The sequence below is a fragment of the Mus musculus genome, chromosome 17 (genome assembly GCF_000001635.26).
Source record: "Mus musculus strain C57BL/6J chromosome 17, GRCm38.p6 C57BL/6J".
Lineage (NCBI taxonomy): Eukaryota > Metazoa > Chordata > Mammalia > Rodentia > Muridae > Mus > Mus musculus.
In genome coordinates, this window is record NC_000083.6 from 71,183,315 (window position 1) to 71,196,756 (window position 13,442).

A 13,442-nucleotide genomic window follows, 5' to 3' on the forward strand; every position below is an offset into this window, starting at 1 on the left:
GCGGGGACACCATTATGCAGCAGACCGTTTGCACTCTTTTTTGGTAGCTGGACTCTGAAGCCCGACGCAGCGCCGCAAGGTTGCCATGGGGACCGGAGGAAACTTTTTTTTAAAGCGCCCTTCTGAGGCCGGCGCCGGCGTCGAGCTGCTCTCTCCCCGGAGGGGCCCAGGGCTCCAGGCGCGCGGCCGGCGGGGGCGGAGCTCGCGTCACGTGGCCGGGCCGGGGCGGGGCGTGCGCGCAGTCTACCGCCAGCTCGGCCGCCGCCGCCGCTGCTGCCGCCGCCGCGTCCCATTCATGAGGCCCGGCGGGCTCCGCTGTAGCCCGCGGCTTCGGAGGCGGCGGCCCCGCCCCCTGCTCCCCCGCTTCTTGGGGCATCCCTGCGGGGCTGCACAACAGTCCGCCGAGTGAGAGCCGCGCGCGGTGCCGCAGGTAAGCGGGCCGGAGACAGCGCCGGGGCTTCCCGGGGGGCCGCGTCCCCGCTCGCGGCCTCGCCTCGCGTGGGCCACGTAGCCGCGGCCGCGCCGCCTGAGGACGCGCGGGCGTCTGCGGAGACCCTCACGTCGGCAGCGGTCCTCCGAGCCGCGGGCGGCGCGCCCGGGGACCGCAGCCCCGGGCCTGGGGGAGGGGAGCGGACGCCGGCGCGCGGTCGCGGTCATCCCCCGGCCGGGACTGGCGAGGTGCAGTTATTCCCTCAGGCCGTTGGCTTGCCCGCCGCCGCCGTCGCCGTCGCCGCCGCCTCCTGCAGGCCGCGGACCTGGTTTAGATGTGAGTAGCCTGTTGCCGGCGACCCCCGGGGCCCTGGAAGGTTCTGTCGGCTGTGGGAACCGGAGCTCTGAGGCCCAGTTTTGAGCGCCGCGGATCCACCCCAGCCTAAGAAAATTATTTTCATTCAAATTTAGGATGGCGTTTCGGAGCCATAATTATGCAGAACAAGACTAGGAAGATCGCCCTCGCTTTCAGAAAGTACTGGAACGCAGGATACTTGGAGAGGCACTGAGGGATTACTGAACAAGCGGCCACACACTTATTTTAATGCATCTTTGAGACTTAAAAAAAAATTAAAAATGGAAACTGAGGCTCTTGCATGGCGCTGAAGCTCATTTGCCCAGCAGTAGGGATGCTGGTTAAGTTGGTACCGAACCTCGCCTCACTAATTTAAAACGTTATGATAACACAAGTTGAATTTTGAAATCTATTTTGGGATCATTTGCCGGTTAGTGTCTGTGTTGATCCGACATTGATTGCTTTCACTGGCTTAAAACTACGAATCGTGGCAGGTATTGCTAGACTGGGTTAGCAACCCAGCCAGCCACCAAGTGTGGGAGGAAACAGGTGTTTTAGCCCTCGTTGGGCTGCCCTGCCCGGTGTGCCCTCTCACATTGCCCGTGGGTAGCCTCCTACGGGCTTCCTCCTAGTTAAATGTGTTCTTGATTGTGGTTTATCGGCCCCAGCGATCTTCAAGTTCGAGGTAGTAGCAGAATAGCTGTAGCATGCTAGAAATGAAATGGCTGGGTCTACTTTCGCGTTTGTGGCAAAATTGAGATTCGGCAGAGCAGCTGTATGCTTAAGAGGCTCTGGAAATGGGAGCATTTGAAAACCCTTGAACGCCAAGTGCAGTTAAGCAGATAAAGGGATAAAGGTCGGAGCTTTGTTTCTTGAATGGCTGTATGCTTGTTCTCCTTGCTTAGCCTTGTGCGTTTTGGTTTACTGACTGGACTATCCCCTGCACTGGGCACAGGATCCCCGCAGGCAAGACTCCAATAGCTGTTTATTACTAAGCACAGAGGCTGGCTTTTAGAAGAGCTTTGGTTGGGGCTTCTTGAGTGAAGAGAAGAAGCTGCAAGCAGTTTGTCCTTGTAGGTCACTGGGAGCCAGTGGAATGAAATGAAATCATCAAATTTTCTTGTATGGTATGCCTTGGATGGGATAATCTTGGTGCTATCACGGGTCAGAGGTGGTCAAAGGTTAGGCCAGTGAACATTACGGTGGACATTTTGTTGTGTTTAAATATTAATATTGGACTTAAATATAGTATAGGTCACTGCAGCTATCCTCTCTGATGGTGTGCATAATATACTTCAGAAGTGGGACAATGAGTTGGAACCCTTCTTGCTGGGAGGTGCACTGGTGCCTCCCTTAGGTGTTCAGCAGCCTGTGGGCAAGATCTTAAGTCTAAGTTAAGCCTATGTGTCTTGTCTTTGAAATCCTCTGTCTGTCCCCAGGGCCTGTTGTCACTTTGTTTAGGGGTGGGGCTGTAGGAAGTGTACCCTCTCAATCAGCTGGTCAGCAGGGTTGCAGGAGTTGATTTGCAACTTTGCTTTAGCTGTGTCTGACTCCCTTCATTGCTAAGTAAATTAATACTTTTGGCTTAGGTTCAGGGTCCTAGGACCTGTCACCTTCATGGCAAAATAGCTTATAGCTTTGTAGTCGGGCCTTCAGTTGTCAGAATCCAGTGTAAACAATGTCTCATTAAAACATTGGAATGGGGGCTGGAGAGATGGCTCTGTAGTTAAGAGCATTGACTGCTCTTCCAGAGGTCCTGAGTTCAATTCCCAGCAACCACATAGTGGTTCACAACCATCTGTAACGGGATCTGACGCCCTCTTTTGGTGTGTCTGAAGACAGCTACAGTGTACTCATATATATAAGATAAATAATTCTTTAAAAAAATTGGAATAGCTGGAAGATATACCCTGCAGTGATAACACTCTGATGATGTCTTGATAATAAAGTTTTTATGTTTTTGAGACAGTCTCATTCAGATAGTTCAGGTCTTGAACTTACTCTGTATTGTGTGCCACCATAATTGGTTGAGGAAGTTCTGAGACTTGAACTCAGGGCTTTGTGCATGCTAGGCAAGTACTCTACCAACCGAACTATATCCTAAGCCCCCTGTAATAAAATATTTGAATACATTTTCTTACTCACTTTGCTAACAGTTAGGGGATCTACCTCCCCTACAATGTCATAGGTAAATGTGTGCACTTGTGTTCATGTAAACAAAGAAGGGAGTCAGGTGCCTTCCTCTATTACCTTATACCATATTGTTTTCGGACAGGGTCTCTCCCTGAACCTACAGGTCATATATTTAGTTACTCTGCTAAGCCAGCAATTCTCACTCCAGTTGTCCAGACCTAATGGTGCTGGGATCTGAACTAGGTCTTCATGATTGTACAGCAAACATTTTTAGCCAGTGATTGATCTTTCCAGCCACAGCAGTGGGTTTAATAGCGAAACACTTCACATGTTTCAGTCCTGTATTTTTCAAGATGAACATGTAAGAGAAAAATCACTCACTCTTGGGGACCACATGAAATCAGTAGAGATCCCTAACTATTGGTAGCAACCCGTATGTGGTGGCGGGATGGCCGGAGTACTACTACCCTGTGCGTTCTGTCTGTCTGCCTCACCTCCAGCCCTGTTGTTTATGGCAGGAAGCTTGAGTTGATCATCTCCTCCTACTGTTGTTAGAATCTGGAAAGAGATAAGAGGAAGAACAAGAAGAGAGGTTGCCCAAGTCGTTATCCCAGTGCTTTGGGATCAGGAGTCAGAAGGAACTCACCAGTTCCACGATTAGCTAGCCTGGGGTACAGAGTGAGATCTTATCTCAAAACCAAGCAAAACCAAACAAAACAAAACCCGAGGATGTGTTAGGAGACTTTATTACATTGTAAGATCTATTCCGTGCGGTATGACGACACAAGCACTTCTTTTCTAGTTTGATTCACAGACTGCAGTTGAGTCTTTTTAAAACAGCTTTTTACATTTACTGACTTGTGAACCCGTACATGTGTACTTCTGGAGCCAGTGTCCTTCCAGCACGTGGGTTCCAGGAATCAGCCTCAGGTTGACAAGCTTGCTGACAAGTGTCTGCTGAGCCATCTCACAGGCATTAGAGTCCTTTGCCTCAGAAGCCTTTGGATATTAATATTAAGTGATTTTTTTAAACTGGTGGATTTAGATAGCTGTTAGTGATGTTACTAAGAAATCAGGACAGAAGGTAGAACCCTAACTTGCATATCATGTTAAAAACAGTCACCTCTACCTCACCTCTGTGCAAAGCCAAGGATTTGCAATTGGGTGCTGGTCCTTATATGTAATGACACACATTTTGAATAGGAACTGCTGTCCAGTGTAAGCTTTGTATCTTTGGTGTGTAGACGCTGGCTTCCAGAAGGACAGACCTAGTGGGGGTTGGGTTGTTTTCCTTACCCAGCCTTTATCCAGTTTCTCAGAGGGCTCGCACTTCTACTAACTTCATTAGCTGTAACGGAATTAACATTATTAGCTGACACTGAACACTAAATTAAATGCCACTTGACTATATCTTCATCTGCTTCTTGCATTCCCTCCATGTATTGCTGAATAGTGTGTGCACTGTCTCAACTCTTCATTTTTATCAGCTAGAAACATAAAATGTTAAGTGACGGTTTATAAATTCTAAGTTGTCTTCAACTCTTGTCTCTCCTGCTCTAGACTACGCAGTGATCCATTCTTAGTTTTCATCTTTGTTCTCTGAGTTTTTGGCTTTTTTCTCCCCAGACGCTAATACCCCCACCTCCCCGCATCTTGACTAACTTCTGCTTTAGGCGTCAACCCCCTCACATGTGGCGGCATGCTACTTTGTGTTGTGTGCTGCTTGGGTATTTCTTGTAGTTGTTAGTCATTATCAGGGTGAGTAACTTGGCCTTCTTAAACTTTCTTACGTTCGGTATAGGCAGAGCCCCTTTGATCTTTCTTTAGTGTAGGTGCTGAACTAGAGGGAAATGTAACCTTGAGTCCAAATCCTGGGAAGTGAATCCTTGGGGGTACAGCAAAGTCTAGTGAGAAAGTAGGACTTGAGGATTGGTGGCAAGTTGGGCTGACACCTGTGGAGTAGGAGTAGCAAGGTAGGATCTATCAACTACACGTGCTTATGTAGGGAGAAGAGACCTCAGAGCAGGTGTGCATGAGAGTGCTAGCGGGCAGAGGCACTGCTGAGACCTGTGAGCTCATGGCACTGGGGTGTGTTTTAAGGTTTGGAGTGTTCTTTCAGTATTTTTGGAGTAATAGTGGAAATTTAAGTAGCGTTTAGTGGGGCTTAGAGACCAGAGTTGTAAAGTTTAGGAAACATGATTAGAGACAAGTATTTCAACGAGAAGATTCTAGATTTGATCTCCATGGTTCCATCAGATAAAGAGGAGGAACTGCAGGCAGGAAAAGCATCCTTTAGAAGTGCCAAGGTTGGTCCAGGAAGAGAAGATAGGTATGTGGCATCCAGTACCTTCTTTAGTTGCTGGTTGTACTTTTGCTCTTATATTCTGAAATGTAATGGAAGGGATAGTTGACACAAGAATATTCATTTAAACACCTATTTTTAAATCTATATGGTACAATGGTTTCATTTTCGGAAACAGTCTTATGCAGCCCAGACTGGCCTTGGACCCCTAGTCTCCCTAATTCACCCCCCAAGGCCTCTACCTGGCCTGACTAAAAGAATTTTTTAAAATAAAAAGTTACTCAATTTTAAACAAAAAGCTCATCGATGGGGACTGAAATGGAGCAGTGTTATCTGGTGATTTGGTTTCGTGAGGTTTTGGACTGTTATCCCTTACGTCAGTAGTTAATCTGGATTTGAAGCTTGGATTGGTGTTGCTTGGCTCATGCTGTAATTTCTTCCCCAGTGGTTGAGTCTGTAAAGTATGGTCTTTAGGAAAGGAAGGGCTTCTCTTAGGAGAGGCTGTAAGTCAGGAATGTCCAGGCTTCATGAAGCATCTGTGGGAAAAAACCCTTTAAAGGGATGCACTCGTCATTATTTTCCCTTTTAAACACTCCAAAACATCTATCCACATGCTAAGTTTCCTTAAATTGCCTTCCCTTGTTTTTGGTGTGTAAGAGGCACCAATCTGACAGTTGTACCATCTAATTAAATATGAAGGATGACTTAGAAAAGAGAAACTGATTTACAGTGTATTGGACAAATGCCTAATAGAAAGGGTTGGTTTTCAGTTGTAAGGTTTTCTAATGGGTCGTGGCTTAAACTAGTTCATAGTAGCCTACTTAATCAGTGTGATGCAAAAGGGTGAACTTGAGAATCTGAGCCTTCAACATGGTCTATGCACTAAGCTCACTCTATCACGTGGTGTGATGCCTACTAGACTCATCTAAGGGTGTATCTTAGCTTTATAAAACTTATTGCTACTATCATCACTTGATTAACACCTTCTTTGGGCAGGCATGTGCTGAGAGCTTTACACTGTCTTAAGAGTCACTATAATACTACCAGGTAGAGAGAATGGCCCTGCTTTCTATGTGAGAATTCTGAAGCCAAGAGATGTAGGGAAGGGCTCACAGCAAATAGCTACTCTCCTTTGGCCCTTGGGCCTTGCTGCCCAAGGATTTACAATTCATATGCATTTACTTGATATCCCTAAGTCAACTTTAGGAATTTGTTTTTGCTTGCATTTGCTAGAATAAGAAACTGTTCTTAATGCCAGCATTTATAAACTGGTAGTAGAGTGCACCTGCTGTGGAGCCCTGGGTTTCTCGGAAGCATTTATGTGTACAAGGCCAATTGAACCAGGGAGAGGAAAAACATCTGGGAAAATAATGGCATTGAGAGGCCCCACCATTGCCTGTCAGGTGCCTGTACTGGGACGAACTGGGCATCATCCAGCTGTTGTTCCCCTGGGGACCTCTCATTAGGCTGAGACTGGGTCAGAGGAAATGTTTAAAAATTGTTTTTCAAATATGGCAGGTGGCTCTGTGTCACTGTTGGGAAGGAGGAGAAATGGTTGTTGGACTGTTTGATACACGCTCGTTTGTCCGCTGTGCTGCTGCCTTAACGGATTTTCTTCAGTCACTATAATACTACCAGTTCCTGACTTGAGAGTATACACCAGATCCCCGCAGAACAGTACTGAGCAGAGGGACTAAGCATTAAGTACTGAGCATTAACCTGTCAGCATTAGATGCAGAAGTGCCTGTCTCTTTCTGTGTTCCAAGTCTGGATTCCATCACACTGGTACCCAGCTGAGACCTCAGTACCGCACATGGATGGATCCTGTTTGTCCTCCAGGGCTTTCCTTACAGTGTCACTTGACTCACTCAGTACTTACATGTGCAGATAAGGTCCCTGTGATGGCACCTTTTATTTTATGTAATAGAATCAATGAGTGGCTAAGAATCTTTCATTAGACGAAGTATATTTAGAACCACTTAAAATGTATTAGCTTATACTAATTGTGCAAAATAACTGACTTTATCGAGGCATTTTCTCATGATACTTTTGGCACATGGTTCACTCGGTTGTCTCTTGGAGACCTGCATGCCTGCCCGCTTGGCTATGTCTGATACTAGATGAGGGTGTGTGTTAAAGCATACCTGTTTGGAAGACTGCGAGCTAAGGGCGAGTCACGGGGCAAAGGGAGACCTGAAAGTAACTTGTAGTGCTGTTGGGGGAAGTGAACTAGTCATCTCACGTATAAAATAAAGCAGGGTGTTCTAAACGGAGGCCCTGAGGGTTAGGAATGGGAGTCAGCTTAGAGAATTGAAAGTGAAAGGCAAAGAAGTATCTTGGGGAGAGCTCCTGTGTTTATATTTTTAGTGTGTCAATGTTTACTTGAAGGATTTTTTTTTTTAATATTTCAAGGAAACCATTTTGTGTGCTTGCATAGATTTTCTTCCTTGACTCTTGCCTTCCTAGCGACAATACGAGCAGTTTTGTTGCTGATAGTTGATAAAGTTAGGAGTGACTATTTTTGTGTGAATTCTAGTTCATGTTAATAAAAATTGTGAAGCATTTGAAATAATCTTATTCTGTGTATTGGAAAATCCTGTGTGAGAGTTTTAATTGTCAAATTGGTACAGCCTAGGAGTTAGCCTGGGGAGGAGGGGTTGTGCGCCTTGGTTTGGCCTGTGGGCCTGGCTGTGGGGATCATCTGGGTTCCTTTACCTGATGTGGGAAGGCACAACCTGAAAGTGGACTTTGAGGTTTCCTGGTGTGGAGCTGTGGACTGTGCAAAAGTGATAAATTTGCCTAGGGTAACTTCACAGTGTAACTAGTATTTATCTAATATTTAATACTCAGCTAGTATAAGCAGTTTTCACTGCTTATGTCTTCATAGGTAGATAGTGTGCAGAATTACACATGTGCGGTGATTTTACTTTTCCTATACATTTTGTTTTCTTTGTAGTGAACAGTGGTGTGCTGACTTTGCGTGACTCCAGGCTCACATTGCCTGACTGTCAGTGGGGTCTGCGTCCTGTTCTGAGTATCTGAGTCTCTCTCCCGTTGGGTCCCTTGTCCTCATTCTTTACTCAATTTCCTGCTTATCTGGAATTGTTACCTTTGCGGCATTTACTGGGGTTTTTTTTCTTTATTTGTGGTTCTTTCTCTCCTCCTCCATCTCTTAAATCTTCATCTTCTAACTTTGCCTTCTCTTACTGAAGTGCCTTTCTCACCTGGGAAATACCGGCCTCACTCCTGGCCTTGTTTTGTCCCTCACACCTGAGAAGGAAGGTGTGTTACCAGAGTCTGCAGGCCAGAGGGCGCGAGAGCACCAGAGACTCATCGGGGCCTCTGTTCTTGTGAAGTTGAGGAGGTGGCTGGCTGGCGCTGGGCTCTGTTCCTCTGAGTGGGAATGTTTCTGTCTTGCTTGCTGTGGTCCTGTCTGTAGGGGATTCCAGAGGCTCTTGGCATTTTGTCTGTTAGGATTGTCATTGGTGGACCCTTCGGTCGTTCTGGTATGGCCTTTCAAGGACTTCCATGGTTTCAGTTTATTGTTATAGCTCTTGAGATGAGGACTGGGGGATGCCACTATGTCCAAGACCTCACCAGCTTTTAGAGAACTAGTCAGTATTCTGTGGGATGCCTCACTGTAAGTTTTCCTTATTGCTTTCTCATGATAAGACTGGGTTATGACTAAGGAAGACCACAGAGGGTAAAGTACCTTGTGACTCATGGTGGTCATGGCCTTGATCAACAGCAGTTTGAGGTTGTGTGTTTCAGATTTTTCTCTACTGACAACCTAATTTGTATTTTTTTCTATGTATAAGAAGTTTGTAGGGGGGTCGTAAGGGGGGGATGGTAGTGTGTGTGTGGGGGAGGGGGGTTGGCAGCCAGAGGGGGGCTTCCCTTTCTAAGGGGAATTGGGGAAGGACTTACATGAGGGGGCACTGGGAGGAAAGGAAGGGCTGATAATGGGCTGTAAAGTGAATAAATAAATTTAATAAAAAATATTGATGTGTATGCATGCTTTCTCTGTGTGTATGTGAATGCATCATATGTGTGCCTGGTACCTGTGGAAGTCAGAAGAGAGTGTTGGATTCCCTGGAACTGGAGTTATGGGTGATTGTGAGATACCATGTGGTGCTGGGAACTGAACCTAGGTCCTTTGCAAGAGCAACAAATGCTCTTAACTGCTGAGCCAGCTCTCTGGGCCCTATATATTATTTATTTATTTACTTATTTACTTATTTACTGAGGAGGATGTATCGCAGTGAGTGTGTGGAGGTCAGAAGACAACTCTCCAGGAATTGGTTCTTTATTTACACATTGTTAAGGCAGGGTCTGTCTCCCGTGTTTTTGCTGCTGTGCTGGGTATGAAAGCCTCACCCCATCCCAATTCTCTGGTCCCTACCTTCCATCCCCCACCATCCTGCTGGCCCTAGTTTATGTCTTCTAGAAATTACTCTCCTAGCTAATATCTAAAGGGTGGGAATTACCCATGTCATTTTTGAGAGTACAGTATCATGCATTTGGAATTTTATATGAAAAATAAGTATCTCATTCCAGTTGATAAGTTCAGGTTATTTGCTTGCATTGGAATAGATTCATAGATAGCCTCTGCTACTGTTGGTTATGATGTAATCCTGTGTATGTGTATAGTTTGTGAGGGCATTATGACACACTGTGGGCTTAGGTAGCGTGAACAATAGGAATTCATTGCCTCAGAATTGACTCAAGCTAAGATCAAGGCTGTCTGCAAGGGCTGTTTTGTTTTCTTTGTCTTCACCTTCTTTTGTGTATGAATCCATTCCAAATCCCCTGTTTAATGTAAGGACCCTTTTATCTTGGAATAGGGCCCACTTGTTTTTGGAGGTGGGGTATGGTCTCTCTGTGTAGCCCTTGCTATCCTAAAACTCAGAGCTCTGCCTGCCTCTGCTTTCTAAACGCTGGGGTTACAGGCCATGTGCCACCATACCTGGCAATAGCATTTTATTTTGAATATTTTATTAAAAATTTTTTTAAAAACTGAGCTAAGGACCCATTCTGAAGAACCAGAACCAGAGCTTAGATTTCCTGTCTCCATCCCCAGTGAAGGGTGTGGAAACATTGTGTCATTGTGTGGCTTAGCAGGGTGTATAGTTACAGTAATATTTTAAAAAGTGCCTTGAGGCACTGTCTGCAATTTTCACTGAAGATCAGAAAGTCCTTAGGAAGTAATTCTCAGATTATAACTGGAAGTTTTTGTTCAGTCTTGTGTAACCACTAAAATTTCTCAGATGTTTAATAGTTTAGCGTGCTTCATTCTTATTTGTTTTCTAAAGTAATTCAGAGGTTGGCAAGAACAAAGAATCCAATGGTGGGGCCTAGTGCAACAGAATTAGTCTGGTTTCTTACAGGGTAGCCCATTCTGATGCTTCCTAGGGTCTTTAAACTCCATTTTTCAGTTGGCAAGTTTCCTGGAGTTCTCCTTAGTTTTCTTATTCTGGTCTTTCTCTGTTCCTACATGTTAAAGTAACCTCTGCCCCGTCCCACCCCACCCCCTCTTACTTTCCTCTCTCCACACCTCCCTCCCTCATTTCCCTAACATTTAGATTTTATCATAGCACACTGAGGGATGACTGGCTCAGTGGGTAGGCATTATGATACTGTCTCAAAGGGGAATGCTGTAGTTTTGACCTCAATTGTGTTCCTTTGCATTTAAGTTAGGTTTAGAGAAATACAAGCCTCCAAAAGTGAAATGTGCATAGGCATGAAGTATTGCCGCTGACACCTGCTATGCAAAAGTTGGCAATGAGCCTTGGAGTTAATAGCAGGTACAGAGATTTTGGTGGCTGAGAGAAGGCCTTTGGGAGAACCAAGAAATAGTTGGTGTAGGGGCGTTGTTCTGTTTGTGGATATGTGTGTGAAGCTGTATGTGGGAAAATGCTGTTCTAGGGTGTAAAAGTATCAGTTCTTTCTGCATCTTCTCTGCCTGTTGAAAATGGAGTATCGATAGCCATTACAGATGGCATGTAACACTGTTAATGTCAGCCTCACCTGTTACCTAATTATAATTTTAGTAGTTTTTAGTATTACCCTTTATTATATGAGTAGTGGAAGGAAACTGTTGGCTCTACTAATGAAAATGTAGCTATGAAGGAGAATGATTGAGAACACAACCAAAGGTACAAAGACTGTTGTGGGGTGTGTGTGTGTGTGTGTGTGTGTGTGTGTAACCTGACACATTTAGCTCCTTTTTTGCCCATGTAATATATACATTTATATACATTTCAATTATTCTGTCATACTGGAAAACACCTCTCCCAGTAAATCTTTTAGCGTTAGAGGTATTTTTCACCCTTCACGGTGGTAGATTAAGGTTTTACAAATAGTTTAAAAAGTTACTCACTGCACTATCTGATGATGAGTCATGTATATAAGAGAAATGAACTAAGTTTTTGGCTTATGAGTGTTGTGACTATTGAAAGAGCACTCTTAGAAGCTAGATGGCTCCCTTTTCAGAGCCACATTGGGTTCCCAGTATTCATGACAGATATGGCTTACAAAGACCTGTAACTCCATCTGTAGAGGAACCCAAATGCCTCTGGCCTCCACAAGTACCTGTTAAAAATAATAAAAATAAATAAGAAAGAATTCATGGGTAGGAAAGAGGAACTGATAATGTGCTAGGTGGTGATATGTTGATTATCAGGGCCTTAAGAGGTGACTCACACATAGCCTTCATGTGTGATTTTGCAGAGATGTGAGTGTAATTAGAAAGTGTTGCACACCGTGGGGAAGTGCTCCTACCTGCCTGAGCACAGGCCTGGGAGAGCTCAGGCTGTTAGCTTCACCTTTACAGCTGTTTCATATGGCTGTAGGCTCTTCTGACCCATTTCTGTCTTGTCCTGCCTGATTGTAGCTAGACTGTGAATTAGACCTAACTTGTTGAGCAATGGACTGAAGAGTGGCATTCAGTTGGTTGAGCTCCTCAGAAAGGGAAAAGGATTCGCAAGGCTAAAAAGACTTAAAGCACTGTTGATGGCAGTGAGAATTTAGATGGAGTCATTTGTATTTTCCTGTGTCCCTCTCTAAATAGTGACCACCTTCGTGGCAGTGACCCAACTGACAGTTACTGATTAAGCATGGACTGTGCGTGGCATAGTTTTTGTCTTTAAGTAGTTTTTGGGCACCACCTCATGGAGTCCTAACCACAGTCCTACCTGATAGGTGTTCCTGCCCCAGGTCAAGCTGAAACTAAGAATGGTTATGTGCTGCAGGTTCTTATCATAGCAAGTGAGAGCGCTATGTATGATGTTAGACGCAGCTTACGGACCTGCTGGCCCACTGCCAACATTTCTAAGAACCTAGCAAACCCGTCAGTCACAAATAAGGGAAATGCCATTCGTGTAACTTGGTGGTTCTTGTGTTGCTCATGAGGGCTTATAGCTGTAAACCCAGCACTGGGTAGACCGGAAGGAACATCATTAGTTTGAGGCCAGCCTAGGTAGGCTACCTAGTGAATTTTGCCAAGGCTGAAAAATGAAAACCTGTCTCAGACCTAACCAACCATCAAAACAAAGAGGACTAACTAAATACACAAATGAAGAATGATGGTGATTACCACCTGGGGGCAGGTTTGCTGCCAGCAGACTTTCAAAAGTAAACAGAATTTTTGTTTTGTTTTGTTTTGTTTTGTTTTGTTTTTAATTGTTACAGTTTAAGAGAGGGTGCTGCTGACATCTAGTGGTTGAAGGCCAGGGACGCTGAGTGTCTTTTTATTCCCAAAGATTTATCTGACCCCAAATGAAGTATGCTAAGACTGGAAAATCCAGACTTAAAAATATATCAAAAGTTAGAAAGCCAGGCCGGGCGTGGTGGCACACACCTTTAATCCCAGCACTTGGGAGGCAGAGGCAGGTGAATTTCTGAGTTCGAGGCCAGCCTGGTCTATCGAGTGAGTTCCAGGACAGCCAGGGCCACAGAGAAACCCTCTCTTGAAAAACCAAAAAAAAAAAAAAAAAAAAAAAAAGCTAGAAAGCCAATCAGCATTCCTGTGGTCTGGCCGCTGACACCCCCCCCCCCACACACACACCTCACTGCTCTGCTGTTCTCCAGCTGTTTCTTTGTGCATCACAGGGCATGGTATGAGGCAATCTGACTGATGCTAACCACCAATTCTCTTGGGCAAATTGAATCTATGTTTAAAAACTTAGATAGAAGTCTGCAAAGAGAGAAAGCCAGCTTATGTTC

The 13,442-nt window shown here is 45.1% G+C and overlaps 1 protein-coding gene across 4 annotated transcripts in view; it reads left to right on the top strand.

The window, feature by feature from the left end:
* The first annotated feature begins 217 nt into the window (after positions 1-217).
* Lpin2 (lipin 2) overlaps positions 218-13,442 on the top strand; it is a 66,287-nt gene continuing 53,062 nt past the window's right edge. Inside the window, exon 1 of one of the 4 annotated variants that reach the window (NM_001357791.1) lies at positions 218-430. The gene's annotated coding sequence lies outside the window, so the exon portion shown is untranslated. Of the gene's footprint in view, positions 431-663; positions 767-13,442 lie in introns of those variants that run through there. The other 3 variants (XM_030249977.1, XM_030249978.1, NM_022882.4) reach the window with 3 other exon arrangements.